The following is a 23,923-nucleotide window of genomic DNA, read 5'->3' as shown; positions in this document are numbered from 1 at the left end:
CAGTTCTTCAGCAACTGAGAATTATTGACATGGAGGAGCCCGGTAGATGTCAAGGTGAATTACCAAATAATTGAAAGACCAGATTAGGTAGTGACGGACCAGCTGAGGATTGCAGTTGAGGATTAATAAGTAGGTACAAAAAATTTTAATATTTTTGTTTACACTTCTTTAAATTGTTCTATGTAGTGTGCATATGTAATATGTGTAATTAGAGGATAGTGGGTGCTAGTGCTTTAGTCATTCATTCAACAAATATTTCTTGAACCTCTACTAGATGGCAGGCATTGTGCTAAATCATGGTATAATAGAAAGAGTATGGGCTTTGTACATTAATATACCTGTCTTTGAATCCCTGATCTTCTGCAAGTTATTTAGCCTCTCTAAGTCTCAATTTCCTCATTTGTAAAATGTAATTATAATGCTTATCTTTCAGGTTGTATGAGGATTAAATAAAGGAATGCCTTTAAAGTTCCTGGTACATAGAAGGCAGGCAATAGCTTAATTCACCACAGAACTTATCACGGTGTGATTCATATTATAATTGTATACATTCTACCTCCCCCTTTAGATTGTGAGTTCCATAAGTAACTCACAGGGAGAATCCCATTCATCCTTGTACCTTTCAAACCCTAACAGAGTGTCTGGCATGCATTGGGCATTAAATCAGCGTTTGCTGAATTAAAGATGTACTCTCTTCCCTCCAGAAATTTATAAGCCAAAGGCGAGCTAAGAGAGTCACATAACTAACTCTACTAGAAGGCAGTATACAATGAATAGCATAAGAAGGGTCCAAAGTGCTTTGGGGATTCAGAAGAAAGAAACTACCACTTCTGGTTCTGTAGATCATAGAAGGCTTCATGGAAGTGGAACCATAAGGGCTGGACTTTGAAAGATAGGTAGGATTTTTAATAGACAAATATAACAAGAAAGATATTTCAGACAGTGGGGTCATTGTTAGCAAAGAGTGTGTTAGGATGAAATATAGGTTAACTTAAAAAATAAACTTTCTATTTTAAAACTTTTAGATTTACATAAAAATTACAAAGATAGTACAGAGTTCCTATATACCCAGTTTTCCCTATTATTAATATCTTACATCAGTATGGTACATTTGTCAGAAGTAATGGACAAATACTGATGCATTATTATTAAATAAAGTCCATACTTTATTCAGATTTCTATGGTTTTGCCTAATGTTCATTTTCTGTTTCAGGATACCATCCAGGATATCACAGTACATTTAGCTGTTATGTCTTCTTAGTCTCCTCTTGGCTGTGACGTTTTTCTCAGATTTTAATTGTTATTGATGACCTTGACAGTTTTGAGGAGTACTGGTCAGGTATTTTGTAGAATATCTCTCAACTTAGATTTGTCTAATGTGTTTCTCATGATTAGATTGGGGTTATGTGTTTTGGGGAAGAAGACCACAGAGGTAAAGTGCCATTTTCATCACAACATATTAAAGGTGTATAGTATCACGACTTACTCCTGTTGATGTTAACCTTGATCACCTGGCTGAGTTATTATGTGTCGGGTTTCTTCACTGTAAAGTTATACTTTTTACCCTCTTTCCATACTGTACAATTTGGAAGGAAGTCACTATGCATATCCCATACTTAAGTCAAAGGGAGATATGCTTCACTTCTTTGAGGGAAGAGTATCTAAAATATCTGGATTCCTCCACATGGGAGATTTACCCCTTCTTCCCAATTATTTATTTTCATTATTTATTTATAGTAGTATGGACTCCTGGATATTTATTTTATACTTTGAGTTATAATCCAATACTACTTTCTTTATTTTCTTGCTCAAATTACTCTAGCTCTGGCCATTGGGAACTCTTTCAATTGACTCCTGTATCCCGTTGACATATTCTAAATTTTGTGGGATTTTTTGAGCACCTTATTACTTGCTGGCACTACAAGATACTCTAGGATCATCTTGTATATTTTCTGTTCCAATTCTAGAATCAACTCTTTATCTAAGGAGTCCTGGGTCCTTTCATTGGAAAATGGTTTTAGAAATCAAGATCTGGGCACTAGGTGTGCTCATTGTTATGGAGATGTTAGGTTAAGTTGTACATAATTTCCTAGAAGCCGAATAGCTTTCTACTTTCTCTTCTTGTCAGGTGAGAGTTTCTTGATGTCATATCTTCTTTTTTCCTAATCCATGATCTTTGATGCAACTCTTCCCTTATCTAGGTAATAAGCCTCATGGCCTAGGCCTAGTGACTTCAGGGTAGCAGAAGAAGGATTGATATTAACAACCTCTACTTACCCTTATGCATACATATGTGTCTCATCCTTGTTTGCCATTTTTCCAATCATATAAGAGGGATTTTTCTGAATGCCAGCAACTATGTTATTTAACCTCCCTTCCCAACAGATAGGCACCAAAAAGCTATTTTATTATTTGCAATTTTATAACCTATACCATAATACAGATGTCTTAGAAACCAATTTTGAAAATACCATACTAATTTGTTCAACTTGCCTATTTTCCTTTTAGAAATACATTTTAACTCAGCAGTCCCCAACCTTTTTGGCACCAGGGACCAGTTTTGTGGAAGACAATTTTTTCCATGAACCGGCTGGGGGGATGGTTTCGGGATGATACAAGGGCATTACATTTATTGTACACTTTATTTCTATTATTATTACATTGTAATATATAATGAAAAAATTATACAACTCACCATAATGCAGAATCAGTGGGAGCCCTGAACTTGTTTTCACTTGCCACTCACTGTTAGGGTTTTGATATAAGTCTGCAAGCAGTTGATTTATTATGGTCTCTGTGCAGTCAGACCTCTCTGCTAATGATAATCTGAATTTGCAGCCACTCCCCAGCACTAGTATCACCGTCTCAGCTCCACATCAGATCATCAAGCATTAGATTCTCATAAGGAGCACGGAACCTAGATCACTCCCATGTGCAGTTCACAGTAGGTTCGCGCTCCTATGAGAATCTAACGCCGCCCCTGAACTGACAGGAGGCGGAGCTCAGGCCTTAATGCAAGTGATAGGGAGTGGATGTAAATACAGATGAAGCTTCGCTCTCTCGCCCAACACTCACCGCCAGTTCTGAGGCCCAGTTCCTAACAGGCCATGGGCCAGTGCTGGTCTGTGGCCTGGGGATTGGGGACCATGTTTTAACTGACCATCAGGCATAGTGGATTTCCTATAGATTCAGAATAACTCCTCTCTGCACTGTTGGTGAGAAAGTAAACTGGTGCAGCCATTATAGAAAATACTATGGAGGTTCCTTAAAAAACTAAAAATAAAACTGCCTTATGAGCCAGCAATTTCACTCCTGGGTATATATCTGGAAAAAATAAAAGCACTAAGCAAAAAGATACATGTACCCCAATGACCATAGCAACATTATTTACAATAGCCAATACATGGAAGCACCCAAATATCCATCAACATATGAATGGATAGAGAAGTTGTGGTGTATATATATATATATATATATATATATACACAGAAGGTGATAAAGGAGAAAGGGCACCTAGTGTGCAATCATGATCTAATAGTGTGCTTTACTGAAATGATAAATTAAGGGAAAGAACTTTACTGCGTAAATAAAAAATGATAAGCATCAACTCTGAGAAAATAGTGTTGTAAGGACAAACATACCCCATTCAAACGTTTTCAACATGACTAGTGTCAGGGAAATCATTTCAAAGCACAATCGAGGACCCCAAAACAGCAAAGGAATAATTAAAGCAAAATGTCCAAGAAAAAATACATATCCAAGGTGGAAGAAACTAAAGTTACTAATCTGACTGGTTCAGATTAATCTTAGGTGGTTTCTAAACCCAAGAGTGAATTCTCCTGTTTTTGAAAACAGAAACTTTCTTGACATGTACCTTGGCATCTTGGGGGGGATGCTGGAAGCATCCAATCAGAGCAGCCGAAGCACCACTCTGGATCGGCTCAGCCAATGAAAAGCCTGCAACTCCTGAGGCATGGCCATCAACTCAAAGTGTGAAGAGTTGTCCTGGGCTTGAAGCAAAAAGACTCTTCCCGGCACGTGCAGCTTTTGACATTGAGGGGGGAAAGGGATGTGATTAATTGACAATGGGCCAAAATATTAAACTGTGACACAGTGTAAACCAATAAGGGCCTTCTTGGGAGATGCGGCCTTTAGAGATTATGGAGTATATTAGAACGTTTCATTCACTGTGGTTCCTTTGCTGGCTGATGTTTAATCACGGTGATTTAATGATATGCATTCAGAGACTGTACCGGATATGTTTTTGGCCCTTGCATCAAAAATATGGCAAGAAATTCATTACGAGTATTTCAAGTAAGATTTTTTATACCCTCATTTGTAAAATGAACTCTTCAGAAATTTGAAATAGTAAGCTATTTTCACTGGTTGTATCATTCCATTCCATTTTCTAGTAATAAATATTAGCTTTTTCCCCTTCATGATTGAAACCATTTTCTTAGCGGTAGGATTAGCTGTCCCTTAAAAGTCCAAGAGGAAACACTATTGGAAGCCTAGTCATTTGGGGAGGAAACCACACTGATGACCCACATTTCTTCAATTCTTCTAAAGTCCCTTTTTGGTTCAATTTCTGTAACTCATTTCTCCATGAATACATTTAAATACGCTTTTGATTGTATTATCTTAGGCTCTTGAAAGTAATTTGATCTTAATTTTTAAGTATTTCCAATTGATTCCTTTTCTCTCCTCTGGTGGTTTCTTAAAGAATAGGGACATTGTTGAGTGTTTTTTTTTTTCTTCCCCCAACCAACCTCTCTTATATTTATCCTCCATGCGGGGTATTTTAGGAAACCAAATCATGCTAAATAAAAGAAATTTAAATTTGTTAACGATGAATTATTTTTAATCATTTTATGAGTAACCATTTTTCATTTGTGTTCTCGGTGTGAGGACTGTGATATTGCCATTGCTTCCACCTGTATATAGCAGTATCATCCAGAGATTCTTATGTGGGATATAGTAGCCGATAAAATGCAGTAACAGATATAAAAAACACACCTACCCGTTTATTCTCCTTCAACATATCTCAAATCCTAATTCAGTTAAATACATAAAATAGGACCCCAGAGCAGTGTAAACTGAGAGAAAACTAATTTTCTAGAGTCAAGCACCATAACTTGTGAAATTTCTTTGTACCTCATTCATATTTCTCCGAATCTCTTTTTTTTATTTTTACTTTTTGCAGTCTTTCCCTTTTCGGTTTTCATCCAAAAATCTCGACTGAACTGCAGTTGTGCACGGATGAAGGGATCATCCACTGACAGAAGGTGTAAGCAGCATCTCCAGAGCAGCAGCCCATGAGGGGCTGGCAGCCCGCGAGCCAAAGCAGTTGGCCCAGAGTGTGGTGGGGCGTCCAGAGCTGAACTAATAACAGCCTTCCTGTGATACTCAGCCCGGAGATCAAGTTGGAAAGAGGTGTGATAGCTCACTTGTTGTTTTTCCCTTCATGTAGTTTTAGATTCTACATATAGATGATATCATATTACATTGTCTTTGTCTGACTTATGTCACTTAGTATGATAATCTCTAGGTCTATCCATATTGTTGCAAAAGGCCTTATTTCATTCTTTTTATGGCTGAGTCATATTCCATTGTATATATGTACCACATCTTCTTTATCCATTCATCTGTTGATGGACATTTAGGTTGATTCCATGTCTTGGCCACTGTAAATAGTGCTGCTATGAACATTGGTGTGCATGTATCTTTTTGAATTAGAGTTTTTTCTGGATATATGCTCAGGTGTGGGTTTGCTGGATCATATGATAGATCTATTTTTAGTTTTTTAGGAATCTCCATACTGTTCTCCACAATGTATGTACAAACTTACATTCCCACCAACAGTGCAGGAGGGTTCCGTTTTCTCCTTTTAAAATTTCTTTTTTTTTTTGGCCACGCCACGTGGCCTGTGGGGTCTTAGTTCCCCTACCAGGCATTGAACCCACATCCTCAGCAGTGAAAGCACAGAGTCCTAATCACTGGACTGCCAGGGAATTTCCAGGTTCCCTCTTCTCCACAACCTCTCCAGCATTTATTGTGTGTAGACTTTTTGATGATGGCCATTCTCACCCGTGTGAGGTGGTACCTCATTGTAGTTTTGATTTGCATTTTCTAATAATTAGCAATGTTGAGCATCTTTTCACGTGCCTATTGACCATCTGTATTTCTTCTTTGGAGAAATGTCTATTTAAGTCTTCTGCCCATTGTTTGATTTGTGTTTTTGGTGGTGGTGTTGATTTGTATGAGCTGTTTGTATATTTTGGAAATTAAGCCCTTGTAGGTCACTTGCAAAAATTTCTCCCATTCCATAAGTTGTCTTTTCATGTTGTTTATGGTTTCCTTTGCTGTGCAAAAGCTTGTAGGTTTCATTAGGTCCCATTTGTTTATTTTTTATTTAATTTCTATTGCCTAGGGAGGCTGACCTAAGAAAACATTTGTGTGATTTATGTCAGAGAATGTTTTGCCTATGATCTCTTGTAGAAATTTTATGGTGTCATGTCTTCTGTTTAAGTCTTTAAGCCATTTTGAGTTTATTTTTCTGTATGGTGTGAGCGTGTGTTGTAACTTCATTGATTTACATGCAGCTGTCCAACTTTCCCAACACCACTTGCAGAAGAGCCTGTCTTTTTCCCATTGTATACTTTTGCCTCGTTTGTTGAAGTTTAATTGACTGTAGGTGTGTGGGTTTATTTCTGGGCTCTCTATTCTCTTCCATTGATCCATATATGTTTTTTTGTGCCAAAACCATGCCATTTTGATTACTGTAGCTTTGTAGTATTGTCTGAGGTCTGGGAGGGTTGTGCCACCTGCTTTGTTCTTTTTCTTCAGGATTTCTTTGGCAGTTCTGGGTCTTTTATGGTTCCATATAAATTTTAGGTTTATTTGTGCTAGTACTGTGAAATATGTCATGGGTAATTTGATTGGGATCGCATTAAATCTGTAGATTGCTTTGGGTAGTATGGCCATTTTTACAATATTGATTCTTCCACTCCAAGAGCATGGGATATCTTTGCATATTTTTAATTATTTTCAATTTCCTTTATTAATGTTTTATAGTTCTCAGTGTATAAGTCTTTCACCTCCTTGCTCAGGTTTATTCCTGAGTATTTTATTTTTGGGGGTGCAATTTTAAAAGGTATTTTTTTTTTTACATTCCCTTTCTGATATTTCATTGTTAGTGTAAAGAAATGCAGTCAATTTCTGTATGTTAATCTTGCATCCTGCTACCTTGCTGACTTCGTTTATCAGCTCTAGTAGTTTTTGTGTGGAGTCTTTAGGGTTTTCTCTATATAGTATCATGTCGCCTGCATATAATGACAATTTTACTTCTTCACTTCCAGTTTGGATACTTTTTATTTCTTTTTCTTCTCTGATTGCTGTGGCTAGCACTTCCAATACTATGCTGAATAGAAGAGGTGAGAGTGGGCATCCTTGCCTTGTTCCAGATTTTAGCTGGAAGGCTTTCAGCTTTTCCCTGTTGAGTGTTATATTGGCTGTGGGTTTATCATAAACGAATGGCTTTTATTATGTTGAGATATGATCCCTTTATACCCACTTTGGTAAGAGTTTTTTTCATGAATGGATGTTGAATTTTTCAAATGCTTTTTCTGCATCTATTTAGATGATCATGTGGTATTTGTCTTTTCTTTTGTTGATGTGGTGTATCACATTGATTGATTTGTGTATGTTGAACCATCCTTGTGAACTTGGGATGAATCCCACTAGGTTGTGGTGTATGATCTTTTGTGTGTGTGTTGTTGGATTCAGTTTGTTAATATTTTGTTGATAATTTTTTCATCTATATTCATCAAAGATGTTGACCTGTAATTTTCTTTTTTGGTGATGTCTTTGTCTGGTTTTGGTATCAGGGTGATTTGTTTTTTTTTTTTTTTACAGATTCTATTCCACTTCTAGTGATCAGTCTGTTCAAATTATCTGTTTCTTAGTAATTCAGTTTTGGTGGGCTGTATGTTTCTAGAAACTTGTCCATTTCTTCTAGGTTGTCAAATTTGTTGGCATATAATTGTTCACGGTATTCCCTTATGTTTTTTGTATTTCTGCTGTATCAGTTGTTATGTCTCCTTTTTCATTTCTTATTTTGTTTGTTTGGGTTCTCTCTCTTTTCTTCTTGGTGAGCCTGGCCAGAGGTTTGTCAATTTTGTTTACCTTTTCCAAGAACGAGCTCTTGGTTTTATTGTTTTTTTTCCTATTTTTTTAATACCTGTTTTATTTATTTCCTCTGTGATCTTTATTATTTCCTTCCTTCTGCTGACTTTAGGTTTTATTTATTCTTCTTTTTCTAATTTTTTAAAGTGGTTAGTTAAGTTGTCTATTTGAGATTTTTCTTGTTTTCTGAGGAAGGCCTGTATTGCTATGAAATTCCCTCTCAGACCTGCTTTTGCTGCATCCCATAGATTTTGTATGGTTGTGTTTTCATTGTCATTTGTCTCAAGGTATTTTTTAATTCCTTTAATTCCTTCTTTGATTTCCTTGTTGACCCACAGTTTTTTAGTAGCATGTTGTTTAGGCTCCATGTAGTCGTCTTTTTCCTCATTTCTTTTCCCGTGTTTGATTTCTAGTTTCCTGTCCTTGTGGTCAGAGAAGATGCTTGAAATAATTTCTATACTCTTAAATTTTTGAGGTTTTGTTTTGTGCCCTAGCATGTGGTCAGTCCTAGAGAATGTTCCATGTGCACTTGACAAGAATGTTCATTCTGGTTTTTTTAATGTAATGTCCTGAAAATATCAATTAAGTTTAACTGTTCTATTGTATCATTTAGGATCTCTCTTGCCTTATGGATTTTCTGTATAGAAGATCTCTCCATTGCTGTGAGAAGGGTGTTAAATTCTCCTTCTCTTATTGTATTCCTGTTGATTTCTCCCTTTATGTCTGTTAGTAGTTGTTTTCTGTATTCAGGTGTTCCTATATTCGGTGCATATATGTTGACGAGTGTAAAATCCTCCTCATGTATTGATCCTTTCACCATTATATAGTGTCCCTCTTTATCTTTCTTTATGGCCTTTGTTTTAAAGTCTATTTTGTCTGACATGACTATGCACCCCCCACTTTCTTGTCATTTCCATTTGCATGAAATATCGTTCTCGATCCCCTCACTTTCAATCTATGTGTGTCCTTTACCCTGAAGTGGGTCTCTTGTAGGCAGTATATTATAGGCTCTTGTTTGTTTTGTTTTTTTTTAATCCAGTCTGCCACTCTATATCTGTTGACTGGAACATTTAGTCCATTGACATTTAAGGTAATTATTGATATATATATATATATGAATTTATTGCTATTTTAAACCTTGCTTTCCAGTTGATTCTGTGCTTCTTCTCTGTTCCTTTCTTTGTCTTTTTGTAGTTTGATAATTTCCTTTTATTTTATGCTTGTGTTTTTTTCTTTTTGGTTTTAGTGAATCTATTGGAAGTTTTTGATTTGTGGTTACCCTGTTTTTCGAGTCTAACCCCCTTCCTATATCTACTTGCTTTAGAGTGAGAGTCATATAGGCTCAAACACATTCTAATAAAAGAAAAAACTCTACATTTTCTTACTTTTGTCCCCAAACTTTTATGATTTTGATGTCCTCTTTTGCATCTTCTTGTTTATCCTTTTGTTGTTCATTGTGGTTATCATCCTTTTCCCAAAAGTGTTTTGATTTTTTAAAATCTGTGTATGGGCTTATTTAAGTGGTTTATTTTCCAATTGTGATTTTCTCTTTCCTATAGATTCTTGCTTCTTTTCTGTGTAGAGAAGACCTTTTAATATTTCTTTTAGAATAGATTTAGGATTGCTGTATTCTTTTAGATTTTGCTTGTCTGAGAAATCTTTCCTTCTATTCTATATGATTATCCTGATGGGTAGAGTATCCTAGGTTGCAGATTTTTCCCTTTTAGGATTTTGAATATATCTTGCCACTCCCTTCTGGCCTGCAACTTTTCTGTAGAGAAATCAACTTATAGCCTTATGGGGGTACCCTTGTAATTAACTCTTCGTTTTTTTCTTGCTGCTTTTAGAATCCTCTCTTTATCTTTAAATTTTGCCATTTAATTATAATATGTCTTGGTGTAGGTCCTTTTGAGTTCATCTTGTTTGGAACCCTCTGTGCTTCCTGTACCTGGATTTCTGTTTCCTTCTTTAGTTTTGGGAAGTTTTCAGCCATAATATCTTGAAATACGTTTTCGATCCCCTTTTCTCTTTCGTTCCCATGTGGAATCCCTATTATGTGTAGATTGGCACGCTTTATGTGAGCCCATAGATCTCTGATATTGCTTTCATTTCTTTTTTCATTTGGCTTTCTGTCTGCTGTTCTGATTTTGTGATTTCCATTCTTCTGTCTTCCAGATGACTTATTTGTTCCTCTGCATTATTCATTCTGCTATTCATTGCCTTTAGCTCAGCTTTCACCTCAGCAAATGAGTTTTCAAATTTTTCTTGGCTCCCCCTTATAGTTTCTAGCTCCTTTTGATAGTACTCTGCATTTCTGTCAATAGCCTTTCTTAATTCCTTTAGTATTTTCATTATCTCCTATTTGAAATCTGTATCTATTAAACTGAAGAGGTCTGTTGCATTGTTTGTTCTTTCAGGAAAATTCTCTTGGTCTTTTAACTGGGAGTGGTTCTGCTTCTTCATTTTACTTATATTTCTCTTACCCTATGAGTTTAGGGGAAACAGTTTTCTTCTGTGTTCTTGGAGGGCTATTTATATGTGGGAGCATCCCTGTGTAGCTGGTGTGGGTTTGATATTTATGTTGCGAGGGATGTTTTTAGCATGGATGCCTGCTGCCTCTTTCCTCAGCATGTGCTGGCCATTATCCCCTTGATACGGGGTGGGCAGATACGGCAGCTGGTGCCAGATCCTGGGGCTCTTGGCAGTGGTGGCTGCTCATGTGTGCCCCCGGAGCCTGCAATGGTAGAGGAGGTGGCTCACAACTGCTCCTGGAGCTTCTGTAGGTGGTGTTCTGTCACCTGAGAGCACACGCAGGGGAAAAAGCTGCAAAGGTGGGTCCTTTCCCTCTCCTCGCACACCCCCCAGACAATGGTGCCTGGCCTCTAAGGTGAGCCCGGGTTTCCTCTAGGTACACGCTCAGCAGCGGTTGCAGCAGACTCCAGCCCCTTCAGACTGTTTCTGCACAGCCAACCCCAGTCATCTCCCCGGGTCTGATCTCCAAAGCCCAAGTTTTTGCACCCAGCTCCTGCCCACACTGGTGGATGCACATCTCAGGCAGGCAAGTGCAGGGTTGTGGCATTGACCATCTGTGCAGTTCTCTCTCTGTTCTGGCTGCCACAAACCAGTTGCTGTGCTCTGCTCCGAACCTCCAAGCTTCCCATTAGTCCCAGCCGATCTCCTCGCTGGTGAGGGGACTTCCCATGGTATAGGAACCTTTCCTCTTTCACAGGTCCCTCCCGGGGCACAGGTTCCGTCCTGATTCCTTTCTTTTCTTCTTTTGTCCTACCCATTTATGTGGAGATTTTCTTGAACTTTCAGAAGCTTGAGGTCTTCTGCCAGTGTTCAGTAGATATTCTGTGAGAGTCATTCCACAAGTAGATGTATTTTTGGTGTACTTGTGGGAGGAGTGACTTTCACATCCTACTACTCCACCATCTTGATCACTCTCTCCTGTCTTCACTTTCTTTCATCAGTGTCTTATACTTTTCCGAGTATATGTCTTTTACCTCCTTAGATAGGTTTATTCCTGGGTATTTCAGTGTTTTTTGCTGCAATCGTAAATGGGATTGTTTCCTTATTTCTTAATTCATACAATTTATTCTTTCCCAATCCAGAATTTTTTTGATTTTTAGAACACAGACCTTCAGGACCTGCAATTTTGCATCACTGGATGATGAGAGTATCTAGTGAGAGCAGCTCAGGCCCCACCCTTATGCAGCCACTGAGGTACTGGCAGCCAGTGAGCCACAGCTATTGGTCCAAAGAGTGGTGGACTGACCAGGCCTGAACCAATCACAGCCGTCCTGTGATATTCAGCCAGAAAATTGAGGCTGAAAGTGTAGGATTCTCTGTCAGCTGGTCTTGTTACTTTACTTGTTTTTCATCTTGGTGATTTAAGGATATAAATCCAGAGCACATAGTGCCCCGTGTCTCTGGACAATTGCATCGAATAAGAAGATGATGGTCAGCAAATAAAGATTTTTCTTTTTCTTCTAGAATTTGAATGGTAATATTCAAGTGAATGTTAATATATTAATATTATCATTGTGTTTTTCTTGGCACAGTGCCTCTTGTATAATTTTTCTAAAAATATATTGCTGATTTTTGACAAAGTTGATGATTTTCTAATTGTTTCTTTTAAAAACATTGATTTCTAGCTTCATACTTTGTGAAGCAGGAACATATTGTGGGATTCAGTCCTTTGAAATGTTTTATAATTTGCTTTAAAGTTCAGTATTTTATCACCAGTGTTAAGAGTTTTATTTGAACATATATGATAGGTAAAAATAACAATTGATTTGGATGTAAAAACCTTGGAAGGATATCACCCTTAGCCAAACAATGAGACTAAAGCTGAATAAACTACAAAAATTTCATGGACTCATCAAAAGAGAGATAAGACTCTCACAGAAGAGACCCCACATGTAGAATTCTGCATTTGACAGAGAACCACTTGCTGTAGAGAAAGATGAGGGCAGGTCAGGAAACTAGAAAGAGCTTCATTGAGAATTGCATGCATGCCAGGGTCAGTTTTACTTCCAGAGCTCTCTTTGATAGCAATAGATCAGGAATTAGGACAAATAATCCTCCTTATCAAGATTTTAGCTTATTATTATTATGGAATATTTTTAAAAGCTTATACAGCATTTAGGAAAACTGAGTTAGCTGCGCAGTAAATCTAGGAAAGTTATCATATGATGAAACCAAATTTATATTTTAAAGCAGGACAAGAAAATTTCAAGACAAAATTCTCTCACTGTGTCCATCTGGGCCTCCACCTTCCCTCCCTAATGTGTAGTGTACATATGCATTTCACATTTACTAGATCTCCTTAAAGATGGGAATGTCTGCTCAACCATAAAAATTGTTTTGTTACCTTTCTTCTGACACTAGCAATGTAACTTCTTAAAAGCATGGCGTTCTTTCCCATCTCTGTAGGTGGTCATCATGACTGGCTGTGTGTTCTCTCTTGACTGATGGAGGAAACTGGAGGTCAATTCAAAGAAAAAGAATTGGAACATTATTAACTATCTTGAAATTCAGCAATATACCTATAGAAAAACCAAATCTAAAAAAGTCAATGCACCAAGAAGAGAACACAACAGATGTTAAATTAAATAAATATTATCATGAGCATTAACACTCAAATGACTTGAGGTAGGAGAAGGAGTCATCTTACTTCTCTTAACTGCTGAACATCCTCCTCTTATTTTGATGCAAGGAGATAGAGACATGTCCCACTACCAAATCTGGATGCCTGTACTTAAATCACCATGGTGCAAAGCAAGTACTTGAACAGAGAAACAACAGGGAAGCTATCACACCTCCTTCCTACTCTATCTCGGGGTTGAGTATCACAGGAAGGCTGTTATTGGTTCAGGCCTGGTCACTCCACCACTCTTTGGACCAATAGCTGTGGCTCACGGGCTGCCAGTCCCTCCTCGGCTGCATCAGTGGAGGGTGGGGCCTGAGCTCCTCTCACTGGATACTCTCATCATCCAGTGATGCAAAATTGCAGGTCCTGAAGGTCTGAAGGTTCCTGCAAGGTCCTGAAGGTTCTAAAAATCAAAAAATTCTCGATTGGGAAACAATAAATTGTATGAATCTGAATGAATTCCAGTAGTAATTTCAGAAACCAGTGACTTAAAAAAGTGAATTGTTTCTTGGAAGTTTCAGGTAGCTATTTTGTAATATGTTTGAGTACTCATGTGTGCATTTAAATGACTTAATATTATGGGACATGTGGAAAAAGGTTGAAGAGGGATGTATTGGTGGGCTTATTTGCTTCCTCACTTTATCTCTGGCTATATCACACATAAAGTATCTCTAGTAAATTCCACAACATCCTCCCAGGGAATGAGAATTAAAATGCAAAATAAAATTAATACAAAAATAATTTAGACCTTAAGGAACTCTATAAAGGCTGACCTAGAACTAAAATGACTGTTCAGGTAAGTTATGAAATGCAGTATGGTTAAGGAATAGTCACAATTTTTGTTGGAACAAACTGCACTACAGACATATATTCAAGTAGATCTGATAATGTTTGATGTTTACTTCAACTTCAAAATGTTTTAGTGATGGGCAGTAGTATGGCACAGGTCGAAAAACTAGAGTCAATCTGACTCTTCAGTGCTACAGGTCTTTTCCTGACAAGTGAGTGGCTCTGAAAAGACCCTTTGGTTTGCGAGGCTCAGGTGGTTCTGAAGCAGCTCATTTGAGGATGGTGTACCTGATGACTGCCTTGGTGGCCTAGGACATGGCGTGCTTGCCAATCTCCCTGGGCAGCAGCAGGGGCACGGAGGTCTGGATCTCTCTGAAGGTGATGGTGGAGCGCTTGGTGGAGCTGGCCAGGGGTGCAGCCTCCTCGGCGATGGGCTCGAAGATGTCCAGGCCCTCGTGAAACCCTGCTTCAGCACCCTGGGGAAACAGGTGATGAAACTGTCTGGGCAGCAGCGGCGACAACGCCTTGGCGTCTTCTGCTTTGGGCTCTTTGGTTCGGCCTCTGTGGGCTCTTTGGTGCCCAGGCTTTCCTCAGAAGAAGTCTCACGGCAAGGCTCGGCCATGTCGGAGCCACCTTCCCCACAGCTCAGAGGGAAGGACAATGAGGCTGCTGAGGGCCAGTGGCCGGGTTTATAATCCCTGCGTTCTCTGATGTCACAGGCAACGTCCATATCTGACTGGACAAAATGCAAGGCAGGGAGGCCTGTCACTAAGGCACCCCATGTCACGTGTCATTGGATGCCACCCTGCTTGGCCTCCCGTTAACCAATCCCAGTGGAAATCTGGTGACCTTTAAACTTTCCGTGACCTCCACTAGAAAAATCTTTGAACTATGCCCCATGGAGGAAAAGGTCATCCGTTCACTTCAGCTGATTTATGCCTACTATTTATGCATGAGAACTTTGAAAAGATGTCACCCAAGTCACCTACATTGAAGAAAAATCAGTTTGAGTTCCCTGAGAGAGTCTCTATAACTCAAACCTTTGCCACCATCAAAATGACTCTGGCCACTTGGGGGCCATTTTTCTCAACACAGAATTTTCTCTTTCCATGGCTGAGCCACCGTGGCTTGAGCAGGAACTCTCTGACTTGGTCAGCAGAGTGCTCCTCAAAATCAGTCATAGGACATAACTGACCAGCCCTTACCTCCAATTCTTATCAAACTTACAGGGAATCAGAAAGAACAGTAAAACCACATTCTCCAAAGACAGGCCACAAACAGAAATCGGATACTTGTACATAAATACTAAAAATATTTAACATTTAGCAAATTTTAATTTTTTTAACATTACTTAGGTACCCCAAATACCACACATACTGGAATTGATGCAAAAATATGTGTTAGTTGAAAGAAATTATTTTTCTAATTCCCTAGAAACCTTCCGAGTGAGAAGAAACTAATCAGTAAAAGGGAAATATTTAAAAATTAGAAACACATTCCTTTCAAAAACCTACGTAACTCAAGCAAAGTATATCTTTAATGTATTTATGTAAAAATAAATTACAGACATTGAACCGAGAAGGACTTAGGAAGACTTGAAGAAATGGAGGTCTTCAATGAGCTAAGATCCTAATGGTCAGGTTTCCAAGTGTGTTTCCTGTGAGGGCTTCAAGGAGCGGCTAATTCTACTGCTAACAAAATAGTTCCAATCATGAAAGGATAAATGCTATTTTTTATTACTGGTAAATACAACATGATGATCAAACCATGGAAGAAAGTTTACAACAGGGAATTCTTCGGACCGTAATGATAGTGTTAACATGAACCCCAAAGCTACGGGAGGACACCTTTGTGATTACAAATTCTCAAGGAGACTTTTCCTGACCCCAAATCTAGGGCATGGTGTAGAATTCTTTTTTTCTGGCATCTTCCCTTTCCATTAGAAAAAGTCCAGTTTTTCATTAAGGGTGCAGCCATTCAAGCAACCACAATTATTAAAGATCTCAATGAAGTATTAATTTCTGTCACTTTTCACACAGAGGTGAGCATTTTTAATAATGTATATAAATAATTTTGTCAAGTTATTTTTCATGTCTTGAATGGAAAGTTCCCCCATTTTCTATTCCATTTATTGACCAAAACAGAAGTGTAACTGACCCTTTAAACTACTCTGCAACGTAAAAGACAACTAACACTCATACTGGTGCCATGGAGGTACCTCTCCAAGGGGTTGTCCAGCAGGATAGGCAGATTTTTACTTGTCGGCTCAGAACTCTCAAACAGCAAAGCAGAAGCTATGTGTCCTCTTAAAGATTAGCTCTGTAATGGGCATAACATCACTTCTTTCATACTCCATTGGTCAAAGCAATTATAGGCCTGCCAGAGTCAAGAGGAAGGGGAACAGACATGCTTAATCCATCCGAGAAATGTCTGGGAATGAGCAGCTTTCACAAATCTAACAAATAGTGCCACACAACACATGCTTTTTGAGATGCTGCTGGGTGCCACACACATGATATGTCCGTAGCACAAGGTCCTGGGTTCCTTGGGCCACAGTGTTGTTAAACTATGGAATACTTTCCCACTTGACTCACTCTTATCTGGGTGAACTCCTGCATGCAGTGAATCCCTATAATCCAGGGCAAACCTTTCCCTCTGGTGGCATGAAGTTTCTGACCATTGTAGACATACCATCCCCCTACTCCTGGGCCCCTGGACATAGAAATACAGGCACACAGATTGACAGAAAGGAGAATGTTTCGAGTGAGTACATGCTTCAAAGAACTCTACCAGAATCTGGTCTGGATATCAGATTTTAATTTGATTGCCTCATTCATGACCCTAACTCCAAGTAAGATTACATTTGAGGTACTGGGGTTTAGGACTTCAATATAAGAATTTCAGAGGACGCAATTCAAAGTATATGTGATATGAAACCTGAGCTGTAGATTGGCACATGTGCTGACTCTTCCATCATATTGATCATTTAGTTTCCCATTAAGAGAAAAAAGGTGACTTCATTCATCCTCTTTTCACTCCGACTATTCATTGCTTAGTTTAATTTTTTTATTTTTAGCTTCTTACTTCTGTGAAGGGAGAAGATACTCAGTGATTTCAACCCTTAGGAATTGTTTATGACTTTCTTTAAACTCCATTATTAGTTCAATATTTTAAAGGACTGTATTTGTACTTTTAAAATAATTTGTAAGTTCTTCTGTTAAGAATATCACTTTGAGCCAAACAAAGAGGCAAAAGCTGGATAATCTGCAAAAACCAAAACTTTCCTTGATGACTAATAAGAACCTGCAGTATAAACAAACAAACAAACAAAACAACGAATACTAAACTTTCATTGGGTTACTTGTATGGAAATATGTTAATATAAATGTTTCAGACATTACATGAAATTTCTAAAAACCTTATATGTTCTGGTATAATGTTATAGGTCATAATCCTAGTTATTACTTTAAAATGTATATCTCAGAAATAACTAATTTTCTTGTCAACTGCATTATTATGAACTTTCATCAAATCTTTAACCGTGGTCATTTTTAAGTCTTTTGTCATTTACAGACAGTTCTGGGTGTACTCTGATGCTTTTGCAAATATGTTCCTATAAAAGGGTTTCATCTTCAAGAAATTCATGGAAAAGACTCTGACAAGTACAGGTTTCTGGTAACTGACTGTACTGCTGAACTGAATGAATAAACATTTTCAGAACTCTAATGAATAACTGATGAACTCATAAAAGTGCTAACAAAAGATCAAGATGAAAAAAAAATTAATTACATGGGACTGAGTGAACTGATGAGGATGAGTATAATTTTTGTGACTTTCTGTTTGAATTAAAAAAAAAAAATCCCACAAGGACTCAGAGGCAAAGAATATACAAATCAGTTTTCACTGCAAAGTAAAGCAGCTGTTACAGTGGAGGATTACTGGACTGAATGTCAATATTATGACATAGTATGAGTGTGTTTCATCTTTGGTAATTGCAATCATTGTTGCTTTTGTTGTGGTCAGCCATGTACAATGCTTGGTGTCAGTCTATTTATCTCTTGTAAAAATAAAATACAGTGTGTGTGTGTGAAAAAAAAAACAAAAAAAACTTTCCTTGAACCCATCAGAAGAGGGACAGGAACCTCCAGGAGAGACAAATCTATGTAGCTTTAGCAGAACTGTATGAACTCAAGAGAAAGGTTGTGGGCAGGGCAAGAAACTAGAAATTGTTTTCCTAAGTAGTGCAGCACGAAGGGAGGAAATGCCTGATCCAGGACTGGGTACAAATTTCTTTGTTTGTTTTTCAGCCCATTGTGGAAGATCTCTGATGAGCCATTATACTTCCAGAGTTCTCCTTGGGAAATTAGAGTAAGGATTTAGGATAATTGGACCCCCTTCATGAGGGTCATTAGTTAAAATTATTCGGGAATATTAGAAAAATCTCATTAAAGAACTTGAAAAAAGAAGAATTTTCTTTCCAAGGTGATCAGGAAAATTGTCAGGAGATCAACTACAAGTAAATCCCTCTGAATACTGCCTTGAGATCGTCATACACATAGGGGACAAAACTTTGGGAGCCAAAGCCTCTTTTGAAACCATGCTCATTTCAAAGATAGAACTGTAAACCAGTTGGAATGCACAGCGTAAGTCATTTTATTTCCATCATGCTCACTACCGCTGCTTCAAAATCCTAGTGTTTGTCCGTATGACATACAAATGTTTTGCCAATCTTGATCTTGCATACTAGTCTCATACATATTGTATTATGTGAGAAGTTATTTTAAGAAAATGAATCTGTTGGGACATTTTTATAGCTCTTTGGGTGTTTTGCACCTAAAATTTCAGAAATAGAATAGAAGGATTAGTGAAATGCCATTTAAAATATACCATATAGACAGTGAAGACTGGGAGTGCAAAGGTGAATGACAGATATGAAATCTAGGATAGAGAGAGGAAAAATGGGTTTTGATGTTGAAGACTGGAAGATAAAAGGAGTACATCTGATCATTCACTTCAGAAGGTGATTGAAGAAAAGGGGCAATTATGATCTAACGGTATGGTTAACAGTAAAGATTGAAGTAAGGTCCAAACTTCCAATTTTAATTAAATAATTCGCAGACATGTAATATACAGCATGGTGGCTATAGTTAAATACTGTATTGTATATTTGAACGTTGCTAAGAAAGTAGACCTTAAAAGTTCTTATCACAAGAAAAAAAATGTGTAACTGTGTGTGGTGGTGGCTGTTAACTAGAATTATTGGGGTGATCATTTCATAATATATACATATATCGAATCATTATGAAACTAATGTTTTATGTCCATTATATCTCAATAAAAAAGACTAATTGAGGGAAACAGGTTTACTACTTCAATAAGAAATTATAAGCAACCCTGGAAAATAGTATTAATATAGCAAACATATCCCAATCAAACTTATTCAACATTATCTTTGTTACAGAATTCATTGAAAACGTAAGAGAAAAGCCAAAAATGGTACAGAAATATCAAAATCAAAAAGTTCAAGAAAAAAACCTATTCCCCGTTCCCTAATATCTGGAGATGCTACTCTAAGTCATTCAGATGAATCTGATTCTATTCCTTCCAAGTTTGTAATGTATTCTTTGTGAAAATGCAAACATTCATTATATGAACAAAAGATTCAAGAAATTTTACATAACCAATGAGATATAGCTGGACAGAGGATTGGTGAACTAGAAGACAGATAAAATAATAGAAATAATATAGAATACTTCACAGAAAGTAAAGAAAAAAAAAAGGATAAAGGTGAGGCAAAGAGACTCAAGGAATGGAGTAAGTAGGTGATAAGTATCACATAGGCATTCCAGAAGCATAAAACTGGGTGAATATTGGGAAAATACTATTCAAAGGAAAATGGCTGGTAATTCCCAGAGTTAGGGGAAGCCATAAGTTCCTCCATGCAGGAAGCAGACCTGACAAATCATAGTAAACCTTCAAGGTAACCCTAGAGATCAAAATAGCAGACAAAAAGACACAGTGCCTAAAAAAGGAATACCAAATAGTGTGACTGCAGACCTCTTTGTCTTAATAAATTGAAGCCAAAAGCAAGTGCTGAGAGAAAGTAACTGTCATCCTAGAGTTGCATATCTAGCCAAGGGATCATTTAATAGTGAAGCTATGCTACACATGAAGATGGACCTCCCCAAACCACACTCAAATGTAGACTTGCTCCACCGGCTGCTGAGAGTACAGTCAGGTGCTAGTCCTCAGCCATTGACCCTTTCGGATATTTCCTCAGCTTCAGAGAGCTAATTTGCCCAAAGTTAGGGACTTCCTGAGACGGTCACATCCAATGTCTGAACAAGGGGAGGGTATAAATATATGTCTCATCCCATCCTCAGATGGTAATCCTGATTAACATTCCCACATAATTAACCCCATCTCAGTGCTGGCTTCCTTCTAGAGCTTAACTGAGAAATAAAGACTTTTGAGAAAAATGAAATCTTATCGTGTTTACATCAACTGACACCATGTTAAAGGAACTTCTAAAGAATGTAATTTAGGAAGATGGAAAAAGATCACAGCAGATGATCTGAGATGCAGGTAGGAATGTTAATAGAATAAATTAGCAAGTAGAGGTAAATGTAAAACAATGACTGTACACAAAAGTTGCAATAATGATTACAGTTCCTTTGAAGAATCAAGTAAACAAGACATAGCTAAATACTGCAGTTATGCAACACTTGGATGATAAGAGTGTCCAATGAGAGCAGCTCACGTCCTGTTCACTGGTTCGGCCAGTGATGGACTGGAAGCTTGTGAGCCACAGCCTTTGGCCCAGTGTGGGAAAGTGGCCAGGGAAAAACAAATAAAAGCATTCTTGGGAGGTTCAGACTTGGAGATTGTGGAGGAAACTGGAGGGGTTCCTTCCCTGTTGTTTGCTTGCTAGCTTGTTTTTAATCACTGTAAGTTAATGATTTGAATTCAGAGATTGTACTGTATGTGTCTCTTGTCCCTTGTATACAAGTAAGGGAAGGATTTGACTACTAACACATCAAGTGGGATTTTTGTATTTTCATTGGTAAATGGGATTCTTTAGAAATAAGGAACGGCAAGCTTCCTTCACTGGTTTTATCACCATATTACATTTTCTGGTAATAAAGATGAGCTTTCCGCTTTCATAATTGGAAACATTTCATGAGCAGTAGAAATAGCAGTTCTTTAAAAGTGCAAATGGACACAGCTTTGGAATCTTGACCATTTCAGATGAAACCACATTGATGAACCACCCCCCCCCCCTTTTTCAATTCTTCTTAAGTCATTTTTTGATTCCAATTCTGCAATTTATTGGTAAGGAAACACATTAAAGAAATGCCTTTGTATTGTCATGTATTCTTGCAAGAAATACGCTTTTATTTTAAAGAACTTCCCATTTATTCCTTCCATTCTTCCTATGGTGTTTTCTTAGAGAATTAATCATTGTTTTCAATCAACAACTCTTAACGTTTGTTCACAAATTCAAGCATGTGGGGTATTTTGAGGACCTAAGGAATGTTAAGAAAATTTTATATTTGAGAAATGTTTAAGTATTTTTACTAATTTTAAAAGTATTCCCATTTCTGTTTGTGTTCCAACTTTGGACAATGTGGCTTTGAGATTTCAATGTTTTCTAATTCACTGGGGGTTTTGATCATAATTGGAGGCAGTGGATGGTCAATTATGTCCCATGATTTCGAGGAGCACTCTGCAGACCATGTCAGAGACTTCCGGCTCAAGCCACGGAGGCTCAGCCATGGAAAGACAAGATACTATGTGGGAGTAAAATGGCCCGCCAAGTGGCTAAAGTCATTCTGATGGCGGCGACGACTTGAGTTAGGGAGGTCAGACTCGCTCAGGAAGCTCAAACTGATTTTTCTTCAGTGTAGGTGACTTGGGTGACATCTTTTCAGAGTTCTCATGCATAAATAGTAGGCATAAATCAGCTGAGGTGAACTTTGCCTACATGGGGCATAGTTCAAAGATTTTCTGGTAGAGGTCACGGAAAGTTTAAAGTCACCAGATTTCCACTGTGATTGGCTGACTGGAGGCCAAGCAGGGGGCCATCCAATCACAGGTGACATGGGGTCCCTTAGTGACAGACCTCCCTGCTTTGCATTTTATCCAATCAGATGTGAGCATTGCCCGTGACGTCATAGAAGGCAGGGAGTAGAAACCGGGCCAAGGGACCTCGACGGCCGCACTGTCCTTCCCTCTGAGCTGCGGGGAAGACGATTCCGACATGCTTGAGCCTTCGTCTGAGACGTCTGAAGAAAGCCCGGGCACCAAGGAAGCCGAGCCGAAGAACCCGAAGCGCCGCTGCAGCCGCCGTCGCCGCTGCAGCCGCCGCCGCCGCCGCTGCAGCCGCCGTCGCCACTGCAGCCGCCGCCGCCGCTGCAGCCGCCGCCGCCTCTCTGACGGCTTCGACAGCTTTGCCACCTATTTCGGAAGGGTGCTGCAGCGGGTCCAGGAGGGCCTGAGCCTCTCGCAGGAGGCCGTGAACGTCATGGATTCGTTCGTGAAGTACATCTTTGAGCGAATCGCCGACGAGGCGGCGCGCCTGGTCCGCTCCAGCAAGCGCTCCACCCTCACCTCCAGAGACATGCAGACCTCCGTGCGCCTGCTGCTGCCTGGGAAGAGGGGCAAGCACGCCATAACCAGCGCCACCAAGGCACTACTTCGGTACATCACCGGCAAATGAGCTGCCTCCGGACCACCTGAGCATCGCAGACCAAAGGATCTTTTCAGAGCCACCTCAGTTTTCTTAATAAGAACTGTATTCTAACAAACTTTGATCGACTTTATTTTGTAAAGTGTGTCATCCTGCTAATTTTTCAACATCTTTTTTACAAAGAACTAAATATTATCAACTACATTTTAATATATCTATGGTCTAATTTGCTCAAAATGAAATAGTGAGTTTTGTTCAATAATGTCGCATTATACCACTTTACTAAAGAGTGAGTTCTTTTATTTTTCTAGGTCAACCTTTCACAGGGTCTGTAAGATAAAGTTATTTACCTTTTTCACTCTCATTTTCTCATGAATGTATGGCAAAATATCCAGAGATTCATTATGTACCGTAATGACAACAAATTAAGTGCAGGAACATGTATAAGAATTCAACAGACATATTAGAAGAGATATTAAGGAGGTTTTCTTTTTTTTAATTGAAGTATAGTTGATTTACAACGTTGTATTAGTTTCTGGTGTACAGCAAAGTGATTCAGTTATACATATATATAATCTTTTTCATATTCTTTTTCATTACAGGTTATTACAAGATATTGAATATAGTTCCCTGTGCTATATTGTAGGACCTTGTTGTTTATCTGTTCTATATATAGTAGTTTGTGTCTGCTAATCCCAAACTCTTAATTTACTCCTCCCCCCTCCTTTCCCCTTTGGTAACCATAAGTGTGTTTTCTATGTTTGTGAGTCTGTTTGTTTTGTAAATAAGTTCATTTGTATCATATTTTAGATACCACATGTAAGTGATATCATATGGTATTTTTCTTTGACTTACTTCACTTAGTATGATGATCTCTAGGTCCATCCATGTTGCTGTAAATGGCATTATTTTATTCTTTTTCATGGCTGAGTAGTATTCCATTGTATATATTCCACATCTTTATCCATTCGTGTCAATGGACATTTAGGTTGCTTCCATGTCTTGGCTATTGTAAATAGTGCTGCTATGAACATTGGGGTGCATGTATCTTTTCACATTAGAGTTTTCTCCAGTTATATGCCAAGGAGTGGGATTGCTGGATCACA

General features: G+C 38.3%; 1 pseudogene across 3 annotated transcripts; it reads left to right on the top strand.

The window, feature by feature from the left end:
• The first annotated feature begins 4,410 nt into the window (after nucleotides 1-4,410).
• On the top strand, nucleotides 4,411-23,305 carry LOC309622159 (histone H2B.3 pseudogene; annotated as a pseudogene). 3 transcript variants are annotated; one of them, XR_014249416.1, is made up of 2 exons: nucleotides 4,411-5,433; nucleotides 22,279-23,305. The product of XR_014249416.1 is annotated as a histone H2B.3 pseudogene (transcript). The 3 variants fall into 3 exon arrangements; XR_014249427.1 differs by lacking the exon at nucleotides 22,279-23,305 and adding an exon at nucleotides 17,702-19,145; XR_014249438.1 differs by lacking the exon at nucleotides 22,279-23,305 and adding an exon at nucleotides 13,123-15,697.
• Nucleotides 23,306-23,923: the final 618 nt, after the last annotated feature.

Source organism: Balaenoptera borealis, assembly GCF_965194805.1.
Source record: "Balaenoptera borealis genome assembly, contig: HAP1_SCAFFOLD_1674, whole genome shotgun sequence".
Taxonomy (NCBI): domain Eukaryota; kingdom Metazoa; phylum Chordata; class Mammalia; order Artiodactyla; family Balaenopteridae; genus Balaenoptera; species Balaenoptera borealis.
The sequence above is the reverse complement of the archived record's forward strand: the minus strand, read 5'-3'. Positions and strand labels throughout refer to the sequence as shown.